This window comes from Panthera leo, chromosome C1, assembly GCF_018350215.1.
Source record: "Panthera leo isolate Ple1 chromosome C1, P.leo_Ple1_pat1.1, whole genome shotgun sequence".
In the NCBI taxonomy this organism is placed as follows: Eukaryota; Metazoa; Chordata; class Mammalia; order Carnivora; family Felidae; genus Panthera; species Panthera leo.
The window spans coordinates 69,447,093-69,467,795 of NC_056686.1; the positions used below are offsets into that span (position 1 = coordinate 69,447,093).

General features: G+C 37.4%; 1 long non-coding RNA gene across 1 annotated transcript in view; it reads right to left on the reverse strand.

Annotated features, from left to right (window-relative positions):
• The window catches only part of LOC122228270, a 63,729-nt gene extending 53,206 nt beyond the window's left edge, over positions 1–10,523 (reverse strand). The window contains exon 1 of the long non-coding RNA XR_006206501.1: positions 10,427–10,523. This is a non-coding gene — a long non-coding RNA (uncharacterized LOC122228270). The remainder of the gene's footprint in view (positions 1–10,426) is intronic.
• Between the last annotated feature and the right edge of the window lie 10,180 nt (positions 10,524–20,703).

Here is a 20,703-nt window from a genome sequence, read left to right on the forward strand (position 1 = left end):
TGGGGGGGGGGTGGTGAAAAGTGATGGCATTTGGTATGCTTAAATTAAGACCTCTACAAGCATCAAGGACAAAATATTTTATTGTCATGTGACTTCAACACATATGCTTTAGGCAATAATTAAAAGATCAACTCATGGTTGGCAATTAGTAGGCAACGGGTACATGGTTAATTTCTGCAAAGATTCGGTATACCCTTGAATCTAGAAAACTGGAATTGCAAATAAGCTATTCTCTAAACATTGTTTTTTAATTTAAATAAATCAAGGCAAAGTTTTTAAGTGTGTGTAATGTAGAAGGCACTGTTGGTCATACACTTGAATGTATAACCATTCTTTTCTAGCCCTTATAAATAAATGCCTATTTATAATGTAATTATTATAAGAAGTGCAGAATAATCACAGCATATTCCTTCTGTATCCACAGTTCAGCTACACTACCCTCACAATTGGTTAATCCCATTCCACCCTAAAGGTTAACCAAAGAGACACATGATAAACATACATCATAGTTCATTTCTTCTCTTGGGATGTCAGAACAGTGAGGTGAGCAAGTCCTAAGGGTACCCCTCTGGACTCTCAATGTCTACCACTCCCAAAGGCCTGCCTAAATCAGAGATACCTACCTTTATTTTTTTCCCCTTTTATTATTAGAGCATAGTTTTAGTGAGAAAAAGAAAAGAGCTGACAGTTGAATTTGCTTTTAATCCAGTTTGAGAATGATTCGTGTCAAGGAAAAATCATGTCCACACATGTGGATGTCTACTTCACAGAAATTCTATATTATGATTTGGGGCCATAGTCTTGTGGTAATATTAAACTCACAAGATTTGTCTTTGCTGCATGTATTTCCTTTTGTGAATATAGTTCCCTTGTGGTGTAATGATGATGATTTTAAGAATATCAAAGTATTCCAACTCCTTCTGGGCCAAACATCATCTAAATATCAATCTTTAAATGCTTTACTAAAAGCTGTACAATATATGTGTGTGTGTGTGTGTGTATGTATGTGTGTGTGTGTGTGTGTATATATATATATATATATATATATATATATATATATATGTATTAGAATAGCACAAATTTGTCTTGGATTGCATCCAAAAAGGGGTAGGCTACCTTAGACATAAGAGTATGTTATTGTCACATAATCACATGTGTTATAGAGTAAGAGTAAAACTATTACATGACATTCAATATTATTATGTTGGGAACAACAGAAATAGAAGCTTCTCATGGGGACCTAGCTATTTTGTCATTAACTCTCACTTCGTTACCTTAGGCGTTCATATGCAGCAATTAAAGGTCCTTATTTTGTGTTCCTGATATGAGGGTGCCTTGGAACCAGAAGACAATGTAATATGAAGTCTGAACAAAAATAAGCACATTTTTCCTGAGATAAAGGTTATAAGTTTTATTTCCCTTTTTTAAAGTAACAGTAGTAAAAAGCTAAAAATATTAAATGTTAACTTTATACTTATCCTTCTTTAAGTACATTTATACCTACAAATCTTTTTATTTATATTCCACTACGTGTGTGTGTGTTATCACACAATTTGACCAATATACCTCTCTTAATCTACCTCGAATTTTATCTTACAGTCAAGTTCCTGTGTTTTAACAGGGTATTTTTTTTACATTGAAAAACACAATTATTTGCTCTACTTAAATTTAGAGAATTATTCTAGTAATTGTTTGTTACAAACTGGAGTAATTATTACTGGATTGTACTTTAATATTTTCCTCAATGTAAAAACTAACTCTGGTCTTTATGTTTATCCCATTACTTGTAAGCTAGTCAAAATTAAGTGCCGTGGATAGAATAAAGGTGAATTTATGAGGCCCAAGTGACTGACATTTACCTAAGCATTTAAAAAATTATCTTCAAATTTTTCTCTTAATACATAAAATAAGTTGCTTTGTCATAGTGGACTTGGTCAAAGTTGTAAAATAAGTTCATATCCTAGGCATGGCAAAATAAGCATATCATCTTGCCAAAACCTGAAGGCCAGCCACCTATGGGCTGGCAAAAAGGTGTTTAGCCTCTTCTGAAGTAGGTATCTTGACCTTTCCTTGTGAGAGGGACAGCAAGGCAAATGGCACCAAACCAGCAGCCAAGGGAGGGTGGAATACCTGGAATACCACAGACTCACTTTAGCTGATAAAATATGAGAAGTGAAGGGTGTCTCCCCTACGCACAAGCTTCAAGAGCCAGTGTGTCATGTGCCATGTTCCCTTCCCATTACCACAGCGACTGTGGCAATGTGTGTTGAGATGCAGCATCTGTGAGCTGAGGTCCCTTGAATGACTGTGATAAGCAGAGCCTTCCTGCTGATCAGGAAGGCTCATGTAGCCTAAGTGGAATATGTATCATTTGAGAACACTGTGTTTTTGCAGTTATTTGTTACCACAGCATAACACAGCCTATTCTAATGGATGCACAAGCCACCTTCTATTTGGGAAGACTTGACTTAGATCTCACTTAATAAATTTTCCAGTCACCTTTGAAGCTCAATGTACATCATAAGATTTTGGGGTCAGGGGGAAAACTTAGCCGTGGAGAAACTATACAGTTGATGACCTGACCAAATGGAGCTGGATAGGGAGCAATTTTCCACTTAACTAATTTTTTCAAGACAACATAATTTTTAGTAATGTCCTAAATATACTTTAGCAATCCAGCCACTTCTACAAATTACTGGTGACAGAATTCTTTAGAAAATGAATTCTGAATATTCCTATGTATCCTACACAGAGAAAGTTTACTTAACAAAAAAGTTTATATATGGATTTTAAGAAGAGATTTAAATTGGTTTCATATAGAGAGCAAAAAATAAAAAGTTATAATTTCATCTTTTTTTCTGTGGTTTTCAAGACTAGGGAGCAAAGGTTGCAGTTAAAAACACAATCATCACATAACCAGAATGATGCTTTGATTCAGAAAAGAAAGGAAACATGTTTTCTAGTGTTTGGCACAATTTAGTCCATTGACTGAGACCATGAAACACAGTGCACTCCCCTCAATCTCAGTTTCTTCTTCTATGAAAGGGATAATGGTACTCACTGTAAGAAGGCTGTAAGAGTTCATTGCTATTATTAATGTTGTTGGCTGGGAGGCAGGTGTAAGGGAATATATCAGTCACAGCTTTAATATATGGGAGTTCATATGTGATTTAGATATTTTTCCTCCTATCTTTCTGTCAAATACTATCCATTTGAATTTTTATCTTATATGGGTGTTAAAAACTGTAGTTGAATATAAACAATTCTATAATCTGAATCCAATTCCTAGTATCATCTGATGAAATAGTGTGTTTGAGGAAGCTGTGTCTATGGATGATGCTTTAAAAAAGCATGTGGGCCTGAACCCAATAACTTAGCCCAGATTTCCCATGGTCATAAGTCAAGTGGAAATTAACCCTTTCATCAGGTATCTCCCTAATCTTTCTTTTTCTTCTTTCCTGACCATTGTACATTCCAGATTTATATTCCTTTGTGAAGAAATTGGGGAATGGTTTAGTCTGCCTGCTTTCTCAATAAGGCTGGAAGCAACTGTGAAAAGAGATCTTCCTGCCAGGCTCTTTCATTCCATTTTGAATCCATATTCCCAAATGGATACTCAGCATTTTTAAGTGCTGGGGAAACAGTGGTTTACTCAGGCTGTTCTCTATGTTAATGAACCCTTGAGTCAAAGTTTTATGGCTGACAACAAACATTTCTTGGGTATTTGTATGGAATATAAAATAGAAGGAATGAAACATTTTTGAGAGTCTAACCATGTATTGAGTGCTTTTCTAACATTGTCACTTCTGAGTCTTGCGATTCAATGAGCTAGGTATTATTATCCCAATTTTTCAAATGAGGAAACTGTGGTTTGGAGAGGTGGAGGTAATTAACTAAATTTGCATAACTCAAGCTTTTCAAAACGCAGAGACCAACTTTAGGTCTCTCTTATGCGGAAACCTCTGATCTCATAGAGCACCACGCTGCCTTCTCTTAAGGAAGTTACAATTTAAATAAGCCAAGCGACTTTTACTCTACCTCTCCGAACCTCGGTTCTTCCTTTGGAACATGATGATAATGATACCTTGTAAGAGTGGGAAGAGGAAATGGGGAAACATTTCAAACAGAGTTAATAACACAATGAAATATGCACATGAAATTTTCAGAGAGATAAGAGTAAAGCCATATGACAGAGAGGAGTGTTTATGCAGAGACGCACTAGGACACATGCATCAAGGTGAAGTGGGGCCATGATTTTTAAAGTCTTAAATGTCAGAATTCTGCATCTTAATATGTGGGCAATGTTGAATACCTATTACTTATTAGGTTTAAAATGGTAAACAGATGTAAAACCTAAGTTTAATCTGGATAGTGTATTTTAACAGGATTATTTCAAGGAGATGTTGTTATTATGAGAAAGCTTATTGCCCAAAATGTGGACTCAAGTTTGTTGACTTGCACACTGGCATTCTAGTTTTGCCACTAAACAAGACAAAAATGGCATACCTTACTCTCATCATTCATAAAAGAATGGTATTAAAATAGACTTTTCCTCTACTCTGTGACTCCAAGAATACAATATAATAAAACAGTTAAGATCATGGACCTTTGGGGGCAAACATAACAGGCCCAGAGTCGTCTTTCTTCCATGTTTTTAGCTCTCTTACCTTAGGGAAAAAAATGTTTAATCACTTTAAGCCTCACTTTCAATTATTGTAGAGTGAGGATAATAATAGTATATTCCTCACAAGGTTGTTGAAAGGGTTAACAATAAGGTGATATTCTAAACGTATCTAATGCAAGGCTTGGCATCTATGTTCATTAAGTTAGATGCAGCTATGGTAACACACTCTTGGGCAAGCCACAAAGAAGGGATCCAAGTATGGTATCACTTCTTTCTAAGCATGACAAATAAGTAAGCTGTTTTCAGCCTTCTACCCTCTAGAGTAAAAGGTTGGGTTACTGCAGACTACAAAGATGTGTGGCAAACAGTATTTTTATATTCTTCTTGGATTTCTTCCTCCTTTCAATTCCCTGGCATATGAACTCATACCTTTTGGGGTCTGTTTGCATTTTTACTATTAAGAACATAAGCTGACTTAGGGCATGCAGTGAAGAGTGCTGAAGGCAGAAAGGAAGTGGTGGGGACCCCTTTCAACAGCATCACATCTAGGGAAGAGGCACATGCTGCGTGTCAGCCAGCCCACCCTGGGAGAGGAAAAGATTACTAATGGAGTAGCAATGTTAAAGAGAACAAAAAGTGAGTCCTTTCTTCTTTTCTTTTTGGAACCATTAAAACTTTTCAAAAATACACAAAACCAACTCGAAGCTCAATTAAGGGCTGCTAAAAGGAGGAGAGTATGCTGTATCTCCAGCATCTGGACTAGAGCTAGTGTATGTAATGCATATCTGTCACTGACAGTTTTCTGGGCTATTTTTAATTCAGTCTAATTAGTCATGTCTTCTCCTGCAAGTACAGGAATCAGTCAGACTATGGGTAACAATTGTGAAACTACCTTTAGAGAACTCCTTTGCATATTATTTTGGAAGACAACCATAAAGCCCTATAAATGATAGCCTCCATAAATGTCAGCCCAGATAATTCAGCCGATGTCAACAAGCAGAAGTTGGATGGGCTGTCATAGATATTGGGGCTGAATACAGCACATGACATCAAAATCATGGCTTTGTAAACATTTCCTTCTTTGCACACAGATTTAATTATCTTGTACCCCAGAGAAGAAGAAAACTGGGGCCAACATAATTTCAAAGGAAAGAAAAATGTGTTCCTATTTTTATAGACTTGTAAAAGCAAGGAAATGTCTGAAGGGAAGGAAAAAAAATAGTCTTGAAGAAGAATGCAATATGCCCCAACCCAAACTTATTCAAGATGTCATTCCTGGATAGAATTCTATGCTCTCAGCATTAGACAGGCTGGTTAAGCAAAGGCAGGTTCTACATAGACTGTCATCTGAACATGATATTGATGGATCGTTTTTACAAACAGGCTGGACTGCAATGAAAAGCTTTGTGAACGTGCTAAGACCATTTTAACAGGTCACTGGAGACCAAAGTGCCTGGAGGAGAGGATCTATGCCAAGTCCTATGAACAGTTCATAATATATGAATAATGAAGCACTTCGCAAAAAAACAAAAAAAAAAAAACCCAAAAAAACAAAAAAAAACCCCACATATATATAAAATAAAGATATTCCCAAAGACATTTCTCGTGTCACTGATATTTTTGAGAACCCTTCTAGCTGCAACCTGATTAGGTGTTTCGGGATCTGCAATATGTTTTCTTCATGACACTCAGATCCACAGTTCTTTTTTTGCTTTGTTTTGTTTCATTTTATTTTTGTTTTTTGAATCACATAGAACGTATTTCCATTGTATTAAAGCAGGTAGAAATCTTGTCTGAAATAAGCGTTAGACTATAATGAATCAATTCAAAGTAGAAATATTCCACGCACACTTGTAACTAGAACTGTGCGGGACTTTCAAAGGCAATAGTGAAAGTAAGAATATTGGTTGAAAAAAATCAGCCTCCTTCCAAATGGGGCAACAAAGAACTCTTGCCAACCAATCAGACACACAACCTATTTTCATCATTAAACATGTGACTCAGACCAGAAGGCATCAAGACATGTCTAGCTCACTCACTTGTCTAGCTATAATTTTTCTCTGAGATTTAATATATAATTCCAAGTCCTTGATTTTAAACTTGAGGCTATAAAAACATATTATTATATAACTTAGTTTACTAATGAATCATTTAAATTAAGTTTTAGAGAGGATTTTGTCATTATGAATGACTAGCTCATGATTTCTAAGTTCCAAAGAAGTTAACTGAAATTGGATTTATTTAAGTTGCAGGTGACCACTTAAGATGGCTCTGTTTAGAGCATATTCAAATAAAATTAAAAAAAAGTTAGCATTATTATTCAAATATTGTCCAGCTATTGTTGCTGACATTTGCTTTTTATAGGATCACAGAAAGGAAAAAGAGGAAGTATTCAAGTGTTTATCTCACCCTTCCCCTTTTTTGGGCATTTAAGTCTTTTGTTGATTTGAAAAATAAAATAAAACCTCCACAGACCTTCTGGAAAGCCCTATTAGAATATGCAAATACCTATGCCTTTACTTATATGTTCACTAAAGATTAAAAATCTCTATTTAATATTCTTAAAAGTAGCTCTCTGCATGTAAAAGACTTTATTTTATCTATTTATAGCCAAGTTTACAGTTGCCAAGGCACATTGTTATACATCTGATTTGATACTCAAAAAATTGTTATGAGGTACGTAGGGAAGGTCAACTCTCAGGGGCAAGGGCAAGATTTAAATTATATTTCCATCACTGATGCCTTAGAATATGTGTAAGGTATTTCTTGAATAAATGGCTGAATTATGTCCTTTTATTCTTAATATTTTTTTAACGTTTATTGACTTTTGAGAGACAGAGACAGAGTGCAAGCAGGGGTAGGGCAGAGAGAGAGGGAGACACAGAATACGAAACAGGCTCCAGGCTCTGAGCTGTAAGCACAGAGCCCAACATGGGGCTTGAACTCATGAACCATGAGATCATGACCTGAGCCAAAGTCAGATGCTTAACTGACTGAGCCACCCAGGTGCCCCTGACTTATCTTCTTTTAAACAATAAGAACACCAAGGCTCAGTGAGATTTGGTGATATTCCCAAAGTCTATTGTTGAAAGACTACCATTAAGGCTAGTTTTGAGGGCTTCTGATCATTATTTGTGAGTTCTGTGCTCCAATCAATTTATTAGGTCTCCCCACATACTATACATACTATATCACAGTATTCATTCCTAAACTTAAAAAAAGAAGAAAAAAGCCTGGGAAACAGAATAAGAATAAGAAAAACAGTGATTTGCTTCTTTATTTTGAAACCTCAAGACTGAATTTTATTTTAAGGACAGAAAATAATTAAAACAATGAAATACTGATCATACTTTCTTTTCAGATGACTCATTCTTTAAAGGAGAAGATGTGGCTGAAGAGTAGTGATTATATCTTAAGTATTCTTAAACTCTCTGTTGGTTGATAACAACAATGGTTTATATTTAAGATGTTTATTTTACTCGCTGTGATCACATATATTCTTCCTAGATCCACAGAGCAACAGCATTTATTCCCATTTTGCAGATAAGAAAAGTAAGCAATCAAATGAGTGCCCCAAGGTCATATATCTCGATCTCAGGTGGTCTGCTTCCATGGAGCAGTATCTCCAACACTGGATACCCTTCCCCATTGTAACTCCTATTCTGAATGAATGATAACTCCTTTAAGCCTTATTGCATCTGTCTGGCTATAATTCTCCTTCCACTGGGGATTTTGTGGTAAAAAGACACTTGCTAAAGAACATAGGAGAGTATGACGACGTGAAACTGAACAGTGTTGATCTGTATACTGTACTAGTTGGTGGAGGTCTTGAGTAAGTGTTGGAGTAGGTGCCCAGCCCAGAGAAGGATGAGTAGACATGAGCCACCAGAAGTCTTTCTAATTAAAACATTTCCATCTCTTCTCACATAAATATTTGAACAATTAGAAATTAATTTGGATTAGCAAACTCCTCTTTTTAAAAGCAAATATCCTGGGGAGATGAAATCTGTAAGTCATAGTGACAATTATTTTAATAATCACATGAATATCAAGCTGAAAAGAAGTAATTCAGGAAGCTTTGCTGGGCAGGGAGTAAAAGATAATTTGAAAGCATGGAGAATATAAAGCCCTGGTGGGAAGGGAAGAACTCTGTTCAGCTAGGAAATATTGAGGGCACTGAATATTTAGAAAGTAGAAGGCAGAGCAGTGTGTGAAAAGGTAGTTGCATCCTAGAGGCAAGTTATGCCCCTGAGCCTGAATAGCCTCCAATGTGTTACTGAAAATTATCTTGAGCACATGGCTGTTAATTCAGGCAACTGAATTCCAAATAATTTTTAAGGCTATAGACGTAAATTTCCCTAAGTGAACTCCATCTCTGCAGTCCATTCTAGCTTAATCTTCTATAAGTCACTGACTCATGAAAACCGGTGTTATCCTAATCAGTCACTGCTATGCAAACACACAACACACACACACACACACACACACACGATGAGAAGACGTAAGTTCCTGACACGTTTTCCAATGATTTTTAAAGATCTATCACTCTATCTCTTAAGATCCCTTCTTTTTTGTTTTTCTCAACTTTTTGCATTCATTCATTCATTCAACTAGTATTTTTTTTACACTAAAATTATGGGCAAAGCATTGTGAATTGAGTCTTCTTTACAGGTATGATTCTGTAAGTTATCAACTCTACTGTTTCTGGGGATCTGCTAAAGTTCGTATTAAGTCCATATTCTATTTACAGGAAAAATCCTATAGAAGCTGATCTATCCATCATTTGGCCTTTGAATTTAAGCCATCAAGCCACCACAGTGTTTTAAGGGAAATCTGTAGCCATTTTCCTCAAAGGTTATGCTTATGATGGAGGCGTATATTCAGTCAGTCAGTACCAGTCCACTCTTCCTTTCAACAACCATGTCTCCGGTCTTTTAAAGTTGAATTTTCCAAATTTTTAGACATTGTTAGCTCTCATCTTTCAAATTGAATATATCTTTTTACCACCCTGTCTAACCTTTGGAGCTCTTTATCTAGTAATTATATAAAATTATATGAAAATAGAAGCTCTGCATCTTCTCTGGTTGAGAAGACCAACAGCATGATCTTACTGATTTTCCATTTTTCTTACTAGTCCAGCTCTTAATAGAAGAATAAAACAAGGTTCACTTTGCCCTTAGTATGCTCAGTTTCAGGCCAGTTAATATTTGAAAGAGTTTTCACTGTGCTTGCTTGAAACCACTTTCATGTCCTAACCACTCTGCGGTGTGGTCACCTGTTAGATTTAGAAAATTATGGGTGCGTCTAAGCACCACTTAGACACAGAACTAAGACTTAACTTCCCAAGTCATCGATACGCAAGAAAAATATGGGGGAAAAAAAGGAATTGTTTTGTCACTATTATGTTAGTAAAGCGAGAAAGAAAAAAAGGTGGTGGTGAAAAAAAAGATGGTTTAGGGCATCAGTGGGGATGGAGCATATGAAGGAACGAGGGAGATCAGGAGGCTGCCAAATGTCTGCCAGTCTGAACAATTTCATGTAACAGACCCTAAATTTAAAAAGATAAATAAAAACTTCCTAGGTGACTAATGTGGTCATATTGAACAATCAGAGGAGGGTAACAAGCTGGGGAGCACATTCTTATTCAACTAGCACACATCGGTCATTAGGGCTTTCAGGAGATAAGAGAAACTATTGACAGGCTTGAGGACAGCAGCTGAAATTACACAGTCACTCCACACTCTTTATACATTTGTCACTAGTGGATGTAAATATTTATGGCTCAGATAACAAATGACTTACCTTATTTGGTGATGTGAGGCACTGGTGCAGTTCCAGGGTCACTAGAGTGGTGTTAGGTTTCCACTGAGATCTGGGCTGGATTAAGACAGGGGAGTCGTAGCAGCTGCAAATGAAAATGTGTCATAACCCACTCCACCCCCATAATCCCCCTGTTCTCACACATGCCCCCAAACCAACCCTCCACCTCCCACCAACAGAAAAAAAATTAAGAAAATCTGTGCCTTGAGTTGTAAGGAAAAAGATCTTTCCAATAACTGGAATTTAGGAAAACGTGGAATGCAGAGGGGGAATAAACTAAGCATGTTCAGAGTGTATACAATTAAAACACACCAACCTCATCTGTTGAACAGCATGGTGCTCTGGCAGTTCATAAGCAAATGTTTAATAATATTTATACTTCAGCTAAATAAGGAATTAATAAAGAGAAAAGTCAGTTGTCCTGGGTGAAATTAACTTGGTCTGTTCTCCCAGATGTGGATCCTAGGATTAGGCAGTGTAGACTCACCTGTGGTCCCCACGGGTGCAGGAGAACTCTGTGAAGGAGCTCAGTCCAGGGGACCTACCTACTTTTCTACGCTTACATTCCATGTCAGCGGCCAGGGAAACAGGTTTTTATTCTTAAGAGGGTTTCTGCAGAGCTATTCTCCAACTGGGATCCTTGGCTACAACTACTGCATGAGTACAAGAGTGCTCAGAATAGTCTATTTAAAGTGAATGGTTCTCTTTTATTTGCATAAATTGTATATATTTAAATTGCACAACATCATGTAGACCACTTAAGAAAACTCACAGATCCTTTGTAATATTTACACTTGATGGTGTTTTACTTGGGAAATATTAAGTCAGCTCTGATCTTAGGTTGTAAGGAAATATAATATTTCACTTATTAAAAAAATTAAAAAAAAGGTCTTTTAGGGGGTAGAACCTTTATCAGATAGGCTAGAAATATACAATATTAGAGACACTCCCTTCTTATTGTGGGTCTTGAAACTGCTTTCCTTAAAACTGTTAAAACCTTAAATGGATTTTGAACCATGAAGTTTACTACACTGCTGTGCATTTATACACTATGAATGTGCATATTGTTGCTCTAACACTTAAAGTTTCCCGGAGTCTCTCTTGATTATAAGTTTTCCCAACTGACAGCTCCCGCATTAAAAAAACAAATAACCACCCCCGCCCTTGCAAAAAACAAGTCCATAACCATAAACTGATATATTCTATGATCAAGGCACTTTGCCACCACTACTTAGAGAACGATGCCTAGAAAACCTTACTTTATGAAGGGAGAAAATGTATTAATTATAAGTTGGAAATGATATATTTAATGAATTCTTACACATAACCAGAGACCCACTCTTACATGCACTTTTTTTTTTAACTCAACACAGCATTATTACAACAGAAAGGGAACCCGTGGTAGTGCTGTCTCTAGATCTCCTTCAGTTGGCAGCACCTTCAGGGAAGGCTTCAGCTGCAGAGAACTTCCTTGCTCAAGGTTGTGCCATCATGGGACTGATGAGAGGTTTATACAAATGCCAGGTCATTTTAGTCTATCCAATGCACAACAACATTAACGGGTTGCTCTAGCTCCAGTTTTTCCGTGGGGTTGGTCATTGGTAGAAGTTGTCATCAGGCCAAGATTAAAACTCAACTACTGCTGGATCCTGCTGGCTCCCCCCACCCCCTTCTATAAGTTTTGATTCTTCTCAGTCTCCTACTCAGAGAACTCAACCCATGTCCTGTGGTAAGACCTTTATTAGGATTTTGACTCCAACTTCGGAGAAAAAAGGGGATGCTGCTGATTTGGACTCTCAGTGGAGATAATTGTTTGCTTGTGGAATTCGTTAATCAATGAGTTAGGCAATGGATGACTGTCTCTCTAAATCAAGAACAGACCATTTAGGATTAAGGATGCTGTGGGAGAATTCCTAACCTCAGTCTACTATTTTCTTAGTCTCAGCACCTGTTGGGCTTCTAGGATTAAGAAAAATGTGGGACCTATCTATATAACTCAACTAAGCCAAATAAGATTTGGTGGGGATGGCAATTTCTGGAAGAATTAACACATACACACACTGATTTTGCTTGACCATTTTGGTATGCCTAGTTCATTCACCTTTCCCTTTTGATATGTTCTCTGCATTTCTTTATCTCAAGTTCTACAATCAATCCTGGCCCCCAAAATGGATAATTTAAATGACTCTAAATCACTGATGAAACATGATCAGCTTTACGTCTGGTTCTACTCAGGTCTTAAATGCCCTAATTTTTTGGTGATTCGGCTTTTGACTTTTTTTTTTTTTTTTCAGAATAAATCCCAATTGTGTAAAAAAAAAAAAAAAAAAAAAAAAAAAAAAGAAAAAAGAAATACCAGGAGTAACTGTTCTACTACTAAATTCTAATCTCTGGTTATGAAATCTTATTCTTTTGCATCTGCCCACGGTCTATCATCTACTTATAGTTTCCTGTAGATTGCTTTTCTCATGAATATTTGGTGGCCTAAATCTTGAATTCAACTGGAAACTGGATAAAATACTCTTTAGAAAGCCCTAAATAATCTGCTACTTAACTTTTACCTGTGTATTAGCATCCATCCTTCTCCTGACCCTGATTCTGAGTGGCATGGATCTGGGCCTCCTTTCCAATCTGTGCCACATATAACTAAGCCTTCCTTCAAGACAAGAACAACAAAAGTCATCCTGGTGCCCACGGATAGAAAAGAAATTGATAATAAATCTAGCCCAGAATACAGAAAGTGTCTTGATCTTTGGATGAGAAAATGGTCCTGTCAATCAGAATACACAACATAGTTAAGGTATGACTCTGACCATTAAGAGGTTGTAGTAACACATCTCTTCTAAATGGTTCCATTTCCTCACAATTATAACCAAAACTTACCAACCAGGAGGACAACTATCCTTGCAGCCAAATACGGACCAACATCTGTGTTCATCCTTGTTGGAAAAGGCAGTCTCATGTCTTTTGCCCCCCACTCAGGCATATAAGAATGGACCTTGGGCCTAGAACACTTCCTTACCAAGTGATAAGGGCCTACATAGCCTGTGCCAGGTTTATCATGTTGAGTGGGAATATCTTTTGCTATTTCATGTTCAGCATGTACCCTTTTGCTCTGTTTACGCATGTGCATTATATGGACCTGACCAACCCCACTGCTATATCTATTCTCCACGTGGAGAACATGGAGTCCTTCCACTGCAGCACAAGAAGGGTGAGCCTAGGTGAGTTGTCCTGGATGGGCTGCTGAGAGAAACCTACTGGCCAACGGGAACCAATAACCACTATGGAAGCTGACCTTGCTCTCTCTTCTCTATGTGATCAAAGCCTTGTCCCACTCAATGTCTGACTGAGTTGTGTTTTCTTTGGCAATGCCAATACCAAGATGCAGTGGACTGAAGCATTCAGAGTCTTCTCCTGAGGTTGGTAACTGCTGTATTGTATTCTGCTCAGTGATTCCTCGCTAGATCTTTTATACTGAGTCATTCTTAAAGGAGGAAATTCTCTCATACTTACAGATACAAATTCAGAAGGTTCTAAAACTGCTTCTCACTTACGATATTCACAGAAAAGATAGATTCCCTCATTCTGTCATACAAAATAAGTTCCTTATAAAACTTTGAAAAAAAACTTAGAATTTATCAAATGAAAGACTGATTTAATTACATACTAAAATATGAAATTTTAATGTGTGTATATGATTGAATATATACCTGAAGCCCTATTACCATTAAGTCTAAGTAATTTCATAATAAAACTAAAATATACCAGCCATCAACTTTCCCCATGGCAGCATCAGCTGCTAGACATTTAGTCATATTTCTCTTACAAGGAAAATTAAGCAATGAAATTTTAGATTTCTTTATTTACTTCCACAGGGAAGATCAGATGATAATATCAGTCAAAGAAGATCATTGCCCAAGGGCCAAGAATCTTGCTTTTTGTCCCTGAACACCCTGATTATGTTAGTAGAATAAAATCTCCCATTTCCACCCATAAATAATTCCTAAAGGGGGAAAACAAAAAGAACAATGACTTGACAAGATTAAAAGGGTTGTGAGGACACCACCTTTAAACTCATTTACCATTTTTCACAGCACAGGCCTCTATTCTCCCCTTCCCAACCCCTGGCCCCCATTACAGATTTGATCAAGCACAGAGGAGAAACAGATTCAAGTTCAATTGGCCTACCCTGGTTGAAAATAGCCTGGGGGGAAAAAGAGGTCAAGACTATAGCAAAGTTCTCTTCATTAAGAAGATGCAATGAGCAGAACATAAACACTCTGTGATTGCTAAAAGCATGAAATAATATTCACATTGATAGGAACTTAACATAAAAAAAGAGTTTCATTAAATAGAAATAAAAAAGTTCAGTGACCTTTACCACATCTAAAGATATTCCCAGAATTTGCAAAAAGAAGCAAAATTATATACATTAAGAGAATGTTTTCAAGATATTTTTCTAAAATGATTATGACAATTACAGACAATCTGGCAGGAAGGGCCACAGATCTTGCCACCAAGGCAAGATTCATCCCATTGTTCACCTCTGTGCCCTATCTCTGAAATTTCCTCTTTCATTTCTTAAAAATGATGGTATGTTCCTCTCTTCTTACATCCATCAAACTTAATTTTCAGAACTTTGGTATCCTGTTGCTGTACTTGACTAAATGGAGTCTTAACCCCTTTTATCTTTTTGGAATTATATCATCTGGCCAGACAATCCTCTTTCTGCCTGGAGTCTTACTGGCTGGCTCATTCCTTATATTTTGGTCATTAACCTTTTAATATCATCAATATTGGCAGAAGAACGTGCTTATAACAGATCGACTACATTTAAAAATGTAAAACATATTTATTTTCTCTCAAGTTCAAACTTAATGATTCTGGGAAAGAACATGAGCTATCAGGGAGCCTTGGGCTAACTGGCTTGAGCTAAAAGTCAAATATACTGGCTTCCTTCACACAGTGGCAATGATTCTAGAGAACAAGTGGAAGAAAGGAAGGAGAGGTGTTCCTAAAACACACTCTCAGTTGAAGACCATTTTTTTTTTTTTTTGATACAGTAAAAAGTCCTTAGGCCTTTCATTTTTGTTGTCAAATCTCTGGCGGAATAAAGATGACACAGGCATCTTGAGAATTAATATCTAAAATAAGTCTCTGTCCCCAAACTTCAATACAGTGGTTAAAAAAATTCATCCGAGTCTATAGGTCTAAGTTTGTGAACAGTTAAAAGAACAGCCTTAGCTCCTGTTTCATTTTTTATTTGGAATTCTTGCAACTCTGTCGCCGAACATCTTGAATTTGTTTTGCATGTCATCAACTGCATGAGATGAAGATTTTTTTTTTATCCTTTATTAACTATACAATCAAAGTCTCAGGCCCTGCATGATTCTCTAAAATTTGTGGCTTTCAGATCCACAGCGCCCTAGTTCAAGAAGGAAATTGCTTTCAGGCAGTATTATTCAAAGAGTCTTGTTTCCATTTTATCTTTTATTTAACACTGCTGTGTCATCTAGGGCCTCTTCACGAGGACTCCAATTATTTGATAGGCAGCAGCCAGTGACATTTTTCTCTCTTGTTGTCTCATCTGATAGGCACAAGTTAAAAATTGTTTTCTTTAAAAAATTAGGCGCCTACTTCATGGATGGGGCAGTTGACACAAGGGCCACAAAGATTTCACTGTGAAGCAAATAAAAAGAAAAGGGGGCGTGGGGGGTGGGAGGAGATTCTTGCTGGAATGAAGAGTTTTGCAGAATTACCTGAAGGGTGCCCACAGCAATGGCTTAAATCATTACATTATCTCCCTCTTGATCCCCTGATGACTGACATGATGATAGCATCTGATATTCTTAGTGTTTGAATAAGGACCCTAGATTAATTCTTGGCAAAAAAAGTAAAATTAAGCCATGGGGTTTTCTTTTTCTCACGTTTTCTTTTTCTTTTTCTTTTCTGAGGGGTTCCTATTGCCCTGGTTCAATCTAGACGGCCACTGGTTATAAAAGTAAACCAAAATGTTACTTCTTAAAAAGTTATAAGATGATCATCCTGTAAGAATGGATAATCCCACATAAAATGGTGAAGTATGTCTCTGCTTTTTTGCCCACCTCTACCCAGGTCTACCCTTAGTGATGATAATATTTTTGAGTCCTTACTGATGAGGGGCCATAAGGCAAGTTGAGGGCAAAGCAAAAGCTAGCTCCCCCTCCTTGCCCCCCTGAACATGGGATGTGTGTGATATTCCTCAGGCACTCCTGGCTGCCCAAGAACAGAGGAAAGGAAAGAAAACAAATCATTAACTGATAGAGATCACAGTCATACAGGACATGGGTCTCCATCAGTTTATAACTGTCTTAGTAAGTTATAAGAAAAAGGTAATCTTATCAATAGCCTACTCTCCAGAAACCTATGGACTCAGTTTCCTGGAGCCCTACTATCACCTTCCTCTCCATAGGGATGTGGGAAACAAAGGCAAGAAGGAAATGACAGGTAAAATCAAATTTCTTTATAACCTGCAGCCCAGTGACTAACACGTGAGGCAAAGGCAGAGTATAACATTTCTCCAGAACTCCTGACTATCTTAATGTTAATGCCTTACTAGAAAGCATTATAGAAGGAAAATAACCTTAACTTGAGTCCTCTTTAGCATATCAAAGTCCTTCAGGAGGCCCCACTTTTGCCTTTACTTCCCCCAACTCCATAGTATATAACCAGTCACTCTTCACAACCGCAGTGTAGCTCTTTCTGCCCACGGGTCCTGTGGTCCTGTCCCCGTACTCTAATACAATCACCTTTTTGCACTAAAGACGTCTTCAAGAATTCTTTCCTTGCCATCAGCTCCAAAACTCCACCACTCCCAAACCTCATCACTTATTATGGGGCCAAGTGCTGCACTTTATAGACATCATTTATTCCTTGTCACAACAGTGTGAACTGGGCACTATCATCTGCACCTTACAGATAAAGAAATTAAGGTATGAAAAGCAAAGTCACTTGTACAAGGTTACACATATAGTCATTGGTGAATCCAGGGTTAGCACCCACAAAGCCAAGACTCCAAAAGCTATGCTCAGGAACACTTTGCCCCACTGTACGTTAGACTTATCCTCATGTGTTTATCTAAGCATCTAAGAAGATTCCTGTTTTTGTGAAATACATGATCACAGTATAAAATATTAATAACATAAGGTGAGCACTGGGTGTTATAAGTAGGTGATAAATCACTAACTTCTACTCCTGCAACCAATACTATCAATAACCAATGTTATCTAACTTGAATTTAAATAAAATATTGGAAGGAAAAAAAATAATAATGCTAACACCTAATTAAGATATTCCAATAAAGAAAAAAAGAAAATACTAATAACACAAGGAAATAAGATATAAAAATGAAATCCTTGCCTAAATCCTACAAAGATTATTCTCTTAATATCTCATTTATTCTTTACTAGAATGCACATTCTTTTTCTCTCACTCTTAATAATTTAATATCCTACTTTTAAATTTAACATTATATCATGAGACTTTTATGTCATTAAATATAACATTCTTCAAAAAACCAGTCTTAATGGTAACACTATATTCCATTAAATAGCTGCATTTGACATATGTTTTATGTTGAGAAATAAGATATTTTCCTTTCAGGAAGCACTTGTCTCTTACTCTTTTTCCTTTCCCAGGACTCCAGGTGTGAGCACATAATTCAGGTCTGGTCAAAGTATCAAATACTTTAGTCAGTTTTTTTTTTTTTTTGAGGTGGGCATGTAGCCCCTAAAGTTTCAATATGAACTCTCAAGCACATTTTCTGGACCTACTGGAGACAGACACTCTATCTGTTGGTGTTCCTAAACTGATCAGGCTTGGGTTTTTGTGAGAGGCAAGAATGGAGCCATCACTGAGGACACAGCACTGAAATTCAGGTTCCTCACCCTGTTACTTGATGCCGAGATTGAGCCTTTTTTTGATGGTTGTTTAACCTGGAACCTTCAACATATGTAAGACTATAAAATTCCTTTTTTGCATAAACAGCAAATGCAAAGTCCATGAAGTAGGAACATGTTTGGATGGCTGAGGAATCGCAGAGAGGCCACTGTGGTTTGTGAGGCAAGAAGAACCAGGAGATGAGGAAAGAGAGAGAGCAAGGGGCCAATCACATCGTCTTAGAATCTTTCTAAGGAATTTGGCTTTTACCTGAAGTGAGAGGGAAATCAGTCATTGGAGGATTCTGTGCAGAGAGATGGGATGGCTTTAAACATGTTTAAAAAGATGACTCCAATAATTTTGTTGGAAATATTCTGGGGAGGCAGTGCAGAGAAATGTGCAGAAAGCTATTGCAATAATCAGGGGAGAGCTGATGACACCTTTAACTGGGGTTTTTGCCTGAATACTGTGCTGTCCCTGTTGCCCCTCACCCCAGAGGTTTCCTGGGGACAGACATGAGTGGGGAAGGTTGAGGCTGGGTACGCGCCCTGTGTACGGAGTCTCAAGATGGAACCCTGGGCACCTGTGAGGATCTGCACTCATTCTCTGAGTATCCCTGTGCCCAAGAAAGTGTGACATTAAAAGACAAACATCTTTATGACATGTTACGAAAGATACCTTGAATTAGAGAAGAAGAAATCTTTCTCCTGCATTGTGAACAAAGGGCCCTATAATTTCCTCTTGTACTGGGCCCCACAAATCATATGGCAAGTTCTATTTAGAAAGTTCATTTCAATAGTTTAAGGAATGAGTGGATAGTTAAGATGCAAAAAGGACAAGGATAAACTACTCTCATATAAAGAAGGATTTTGAAAGGAGACTAGAATCAATATATACTTTTTAATGTTTCTTTGTTTGGGGAGGATGAATTATCTGAGCATCTCTGAATGTCAGTGGGCTGGAGTCAGTGGAGAGGAAGATAATAAGAGCAGGAAGTAATAAATGATGGAGCAAAGCACCAGGGAGGCAAGAGAAGATGGAAGGGTCTCACCATATCAGACTCCTTCAGGCAGAATCGTGAGCATATTTAACACTGAAATAACCAGTGAGTACATTGGCTGAGCATCTTTCATCAGGAAGTGCTGAGCATTCCCTGTGGGGGGCCTGACAGCTGGGAACCAGGGAAGGGGAGGAGAAAAATATTATCAGAAATTGTATGCTAGAGTTTGAAAAAAATATATAAAGGGAGACACATACTGAAGACTAAGATCAATACAAAAATTCCTATATGGTGTGAATATCTTTAGTCATTTAAAAAGGCAAGATCATCTTAAAAGAAAATGAGCAAAGGAAGGAGACACAGGCTTAAAGACAGAAGACATGGTTTAGAGAGATGATTCAGAGTACTTCCTATTGGTGGGAGGGCTCCGTTTAAGCCACATTGTGGTAGTCCAGGGCTTTGCACATAGCAGACATTTGGCAAACATTTGTTGAACAATCCCAGATCAGATTGGCCCCATTCCAGATCACCATCAAACAGTTCCCTATGACTGCCCACGTCTAGGATGACTGGAGTGAGTAGAGACTCAGAGCAGTCAACTGGTGTGACTGAAAGTTGCAGGATTCTGCCCATTTCTGTAGGTTTAAATTCTAGGACTCCTATCTTTACAATCTCTCCTCCAGCTACTACATAGCATTCACTATTCCTCAGAAACACAGGGTATTTTATCACTCCAACTCCTTCCTGTGCACACACTGTTCCTTCTGCCCATAACTGGTCTCTGGCTTGAAGAGCTCCTATTGGGCTCAAAGTGTAAATCCAGCTTCTGTGAAACCTTCTTTTGACATCTTCCTTCACAGACACAGTATTTTGTACATATCCCCATAACCAGCATTTATGCATAATATTTTAACTTAAACTTTGTATTTTTCTCACTACAGTGAGAGTTCCTTAAGTAGAAATGCATTATTGTACCCTTAGTATATTACACAAGCCATATTACACAAGCCTATTACACAGACCCTCAATAATTGTTTGCAGACTGACTAACTGGATAAATGAAAGACTGGCCAATTAATCATTGATATGAAGGAGAATGAAGCTCAAAAGGTAAAATGGGAGGGAGGAAGCATAATGACAGGATCAGCAGTTGACATTCGTTATTTATTGTACCCCAGTACCCATTCCTCTTCTTTTTGATAGAAAATTTAAAAAAAATCCATCCTTTCCCATGACATCTACATGTTGCCCACTCCATCCCACACTTCATCGAATGTGAAAAAGAAAGCCTGAGTCTAACCAGCCACTGGCAGCCATCTTGAAGAGAATCCTGGAGAAG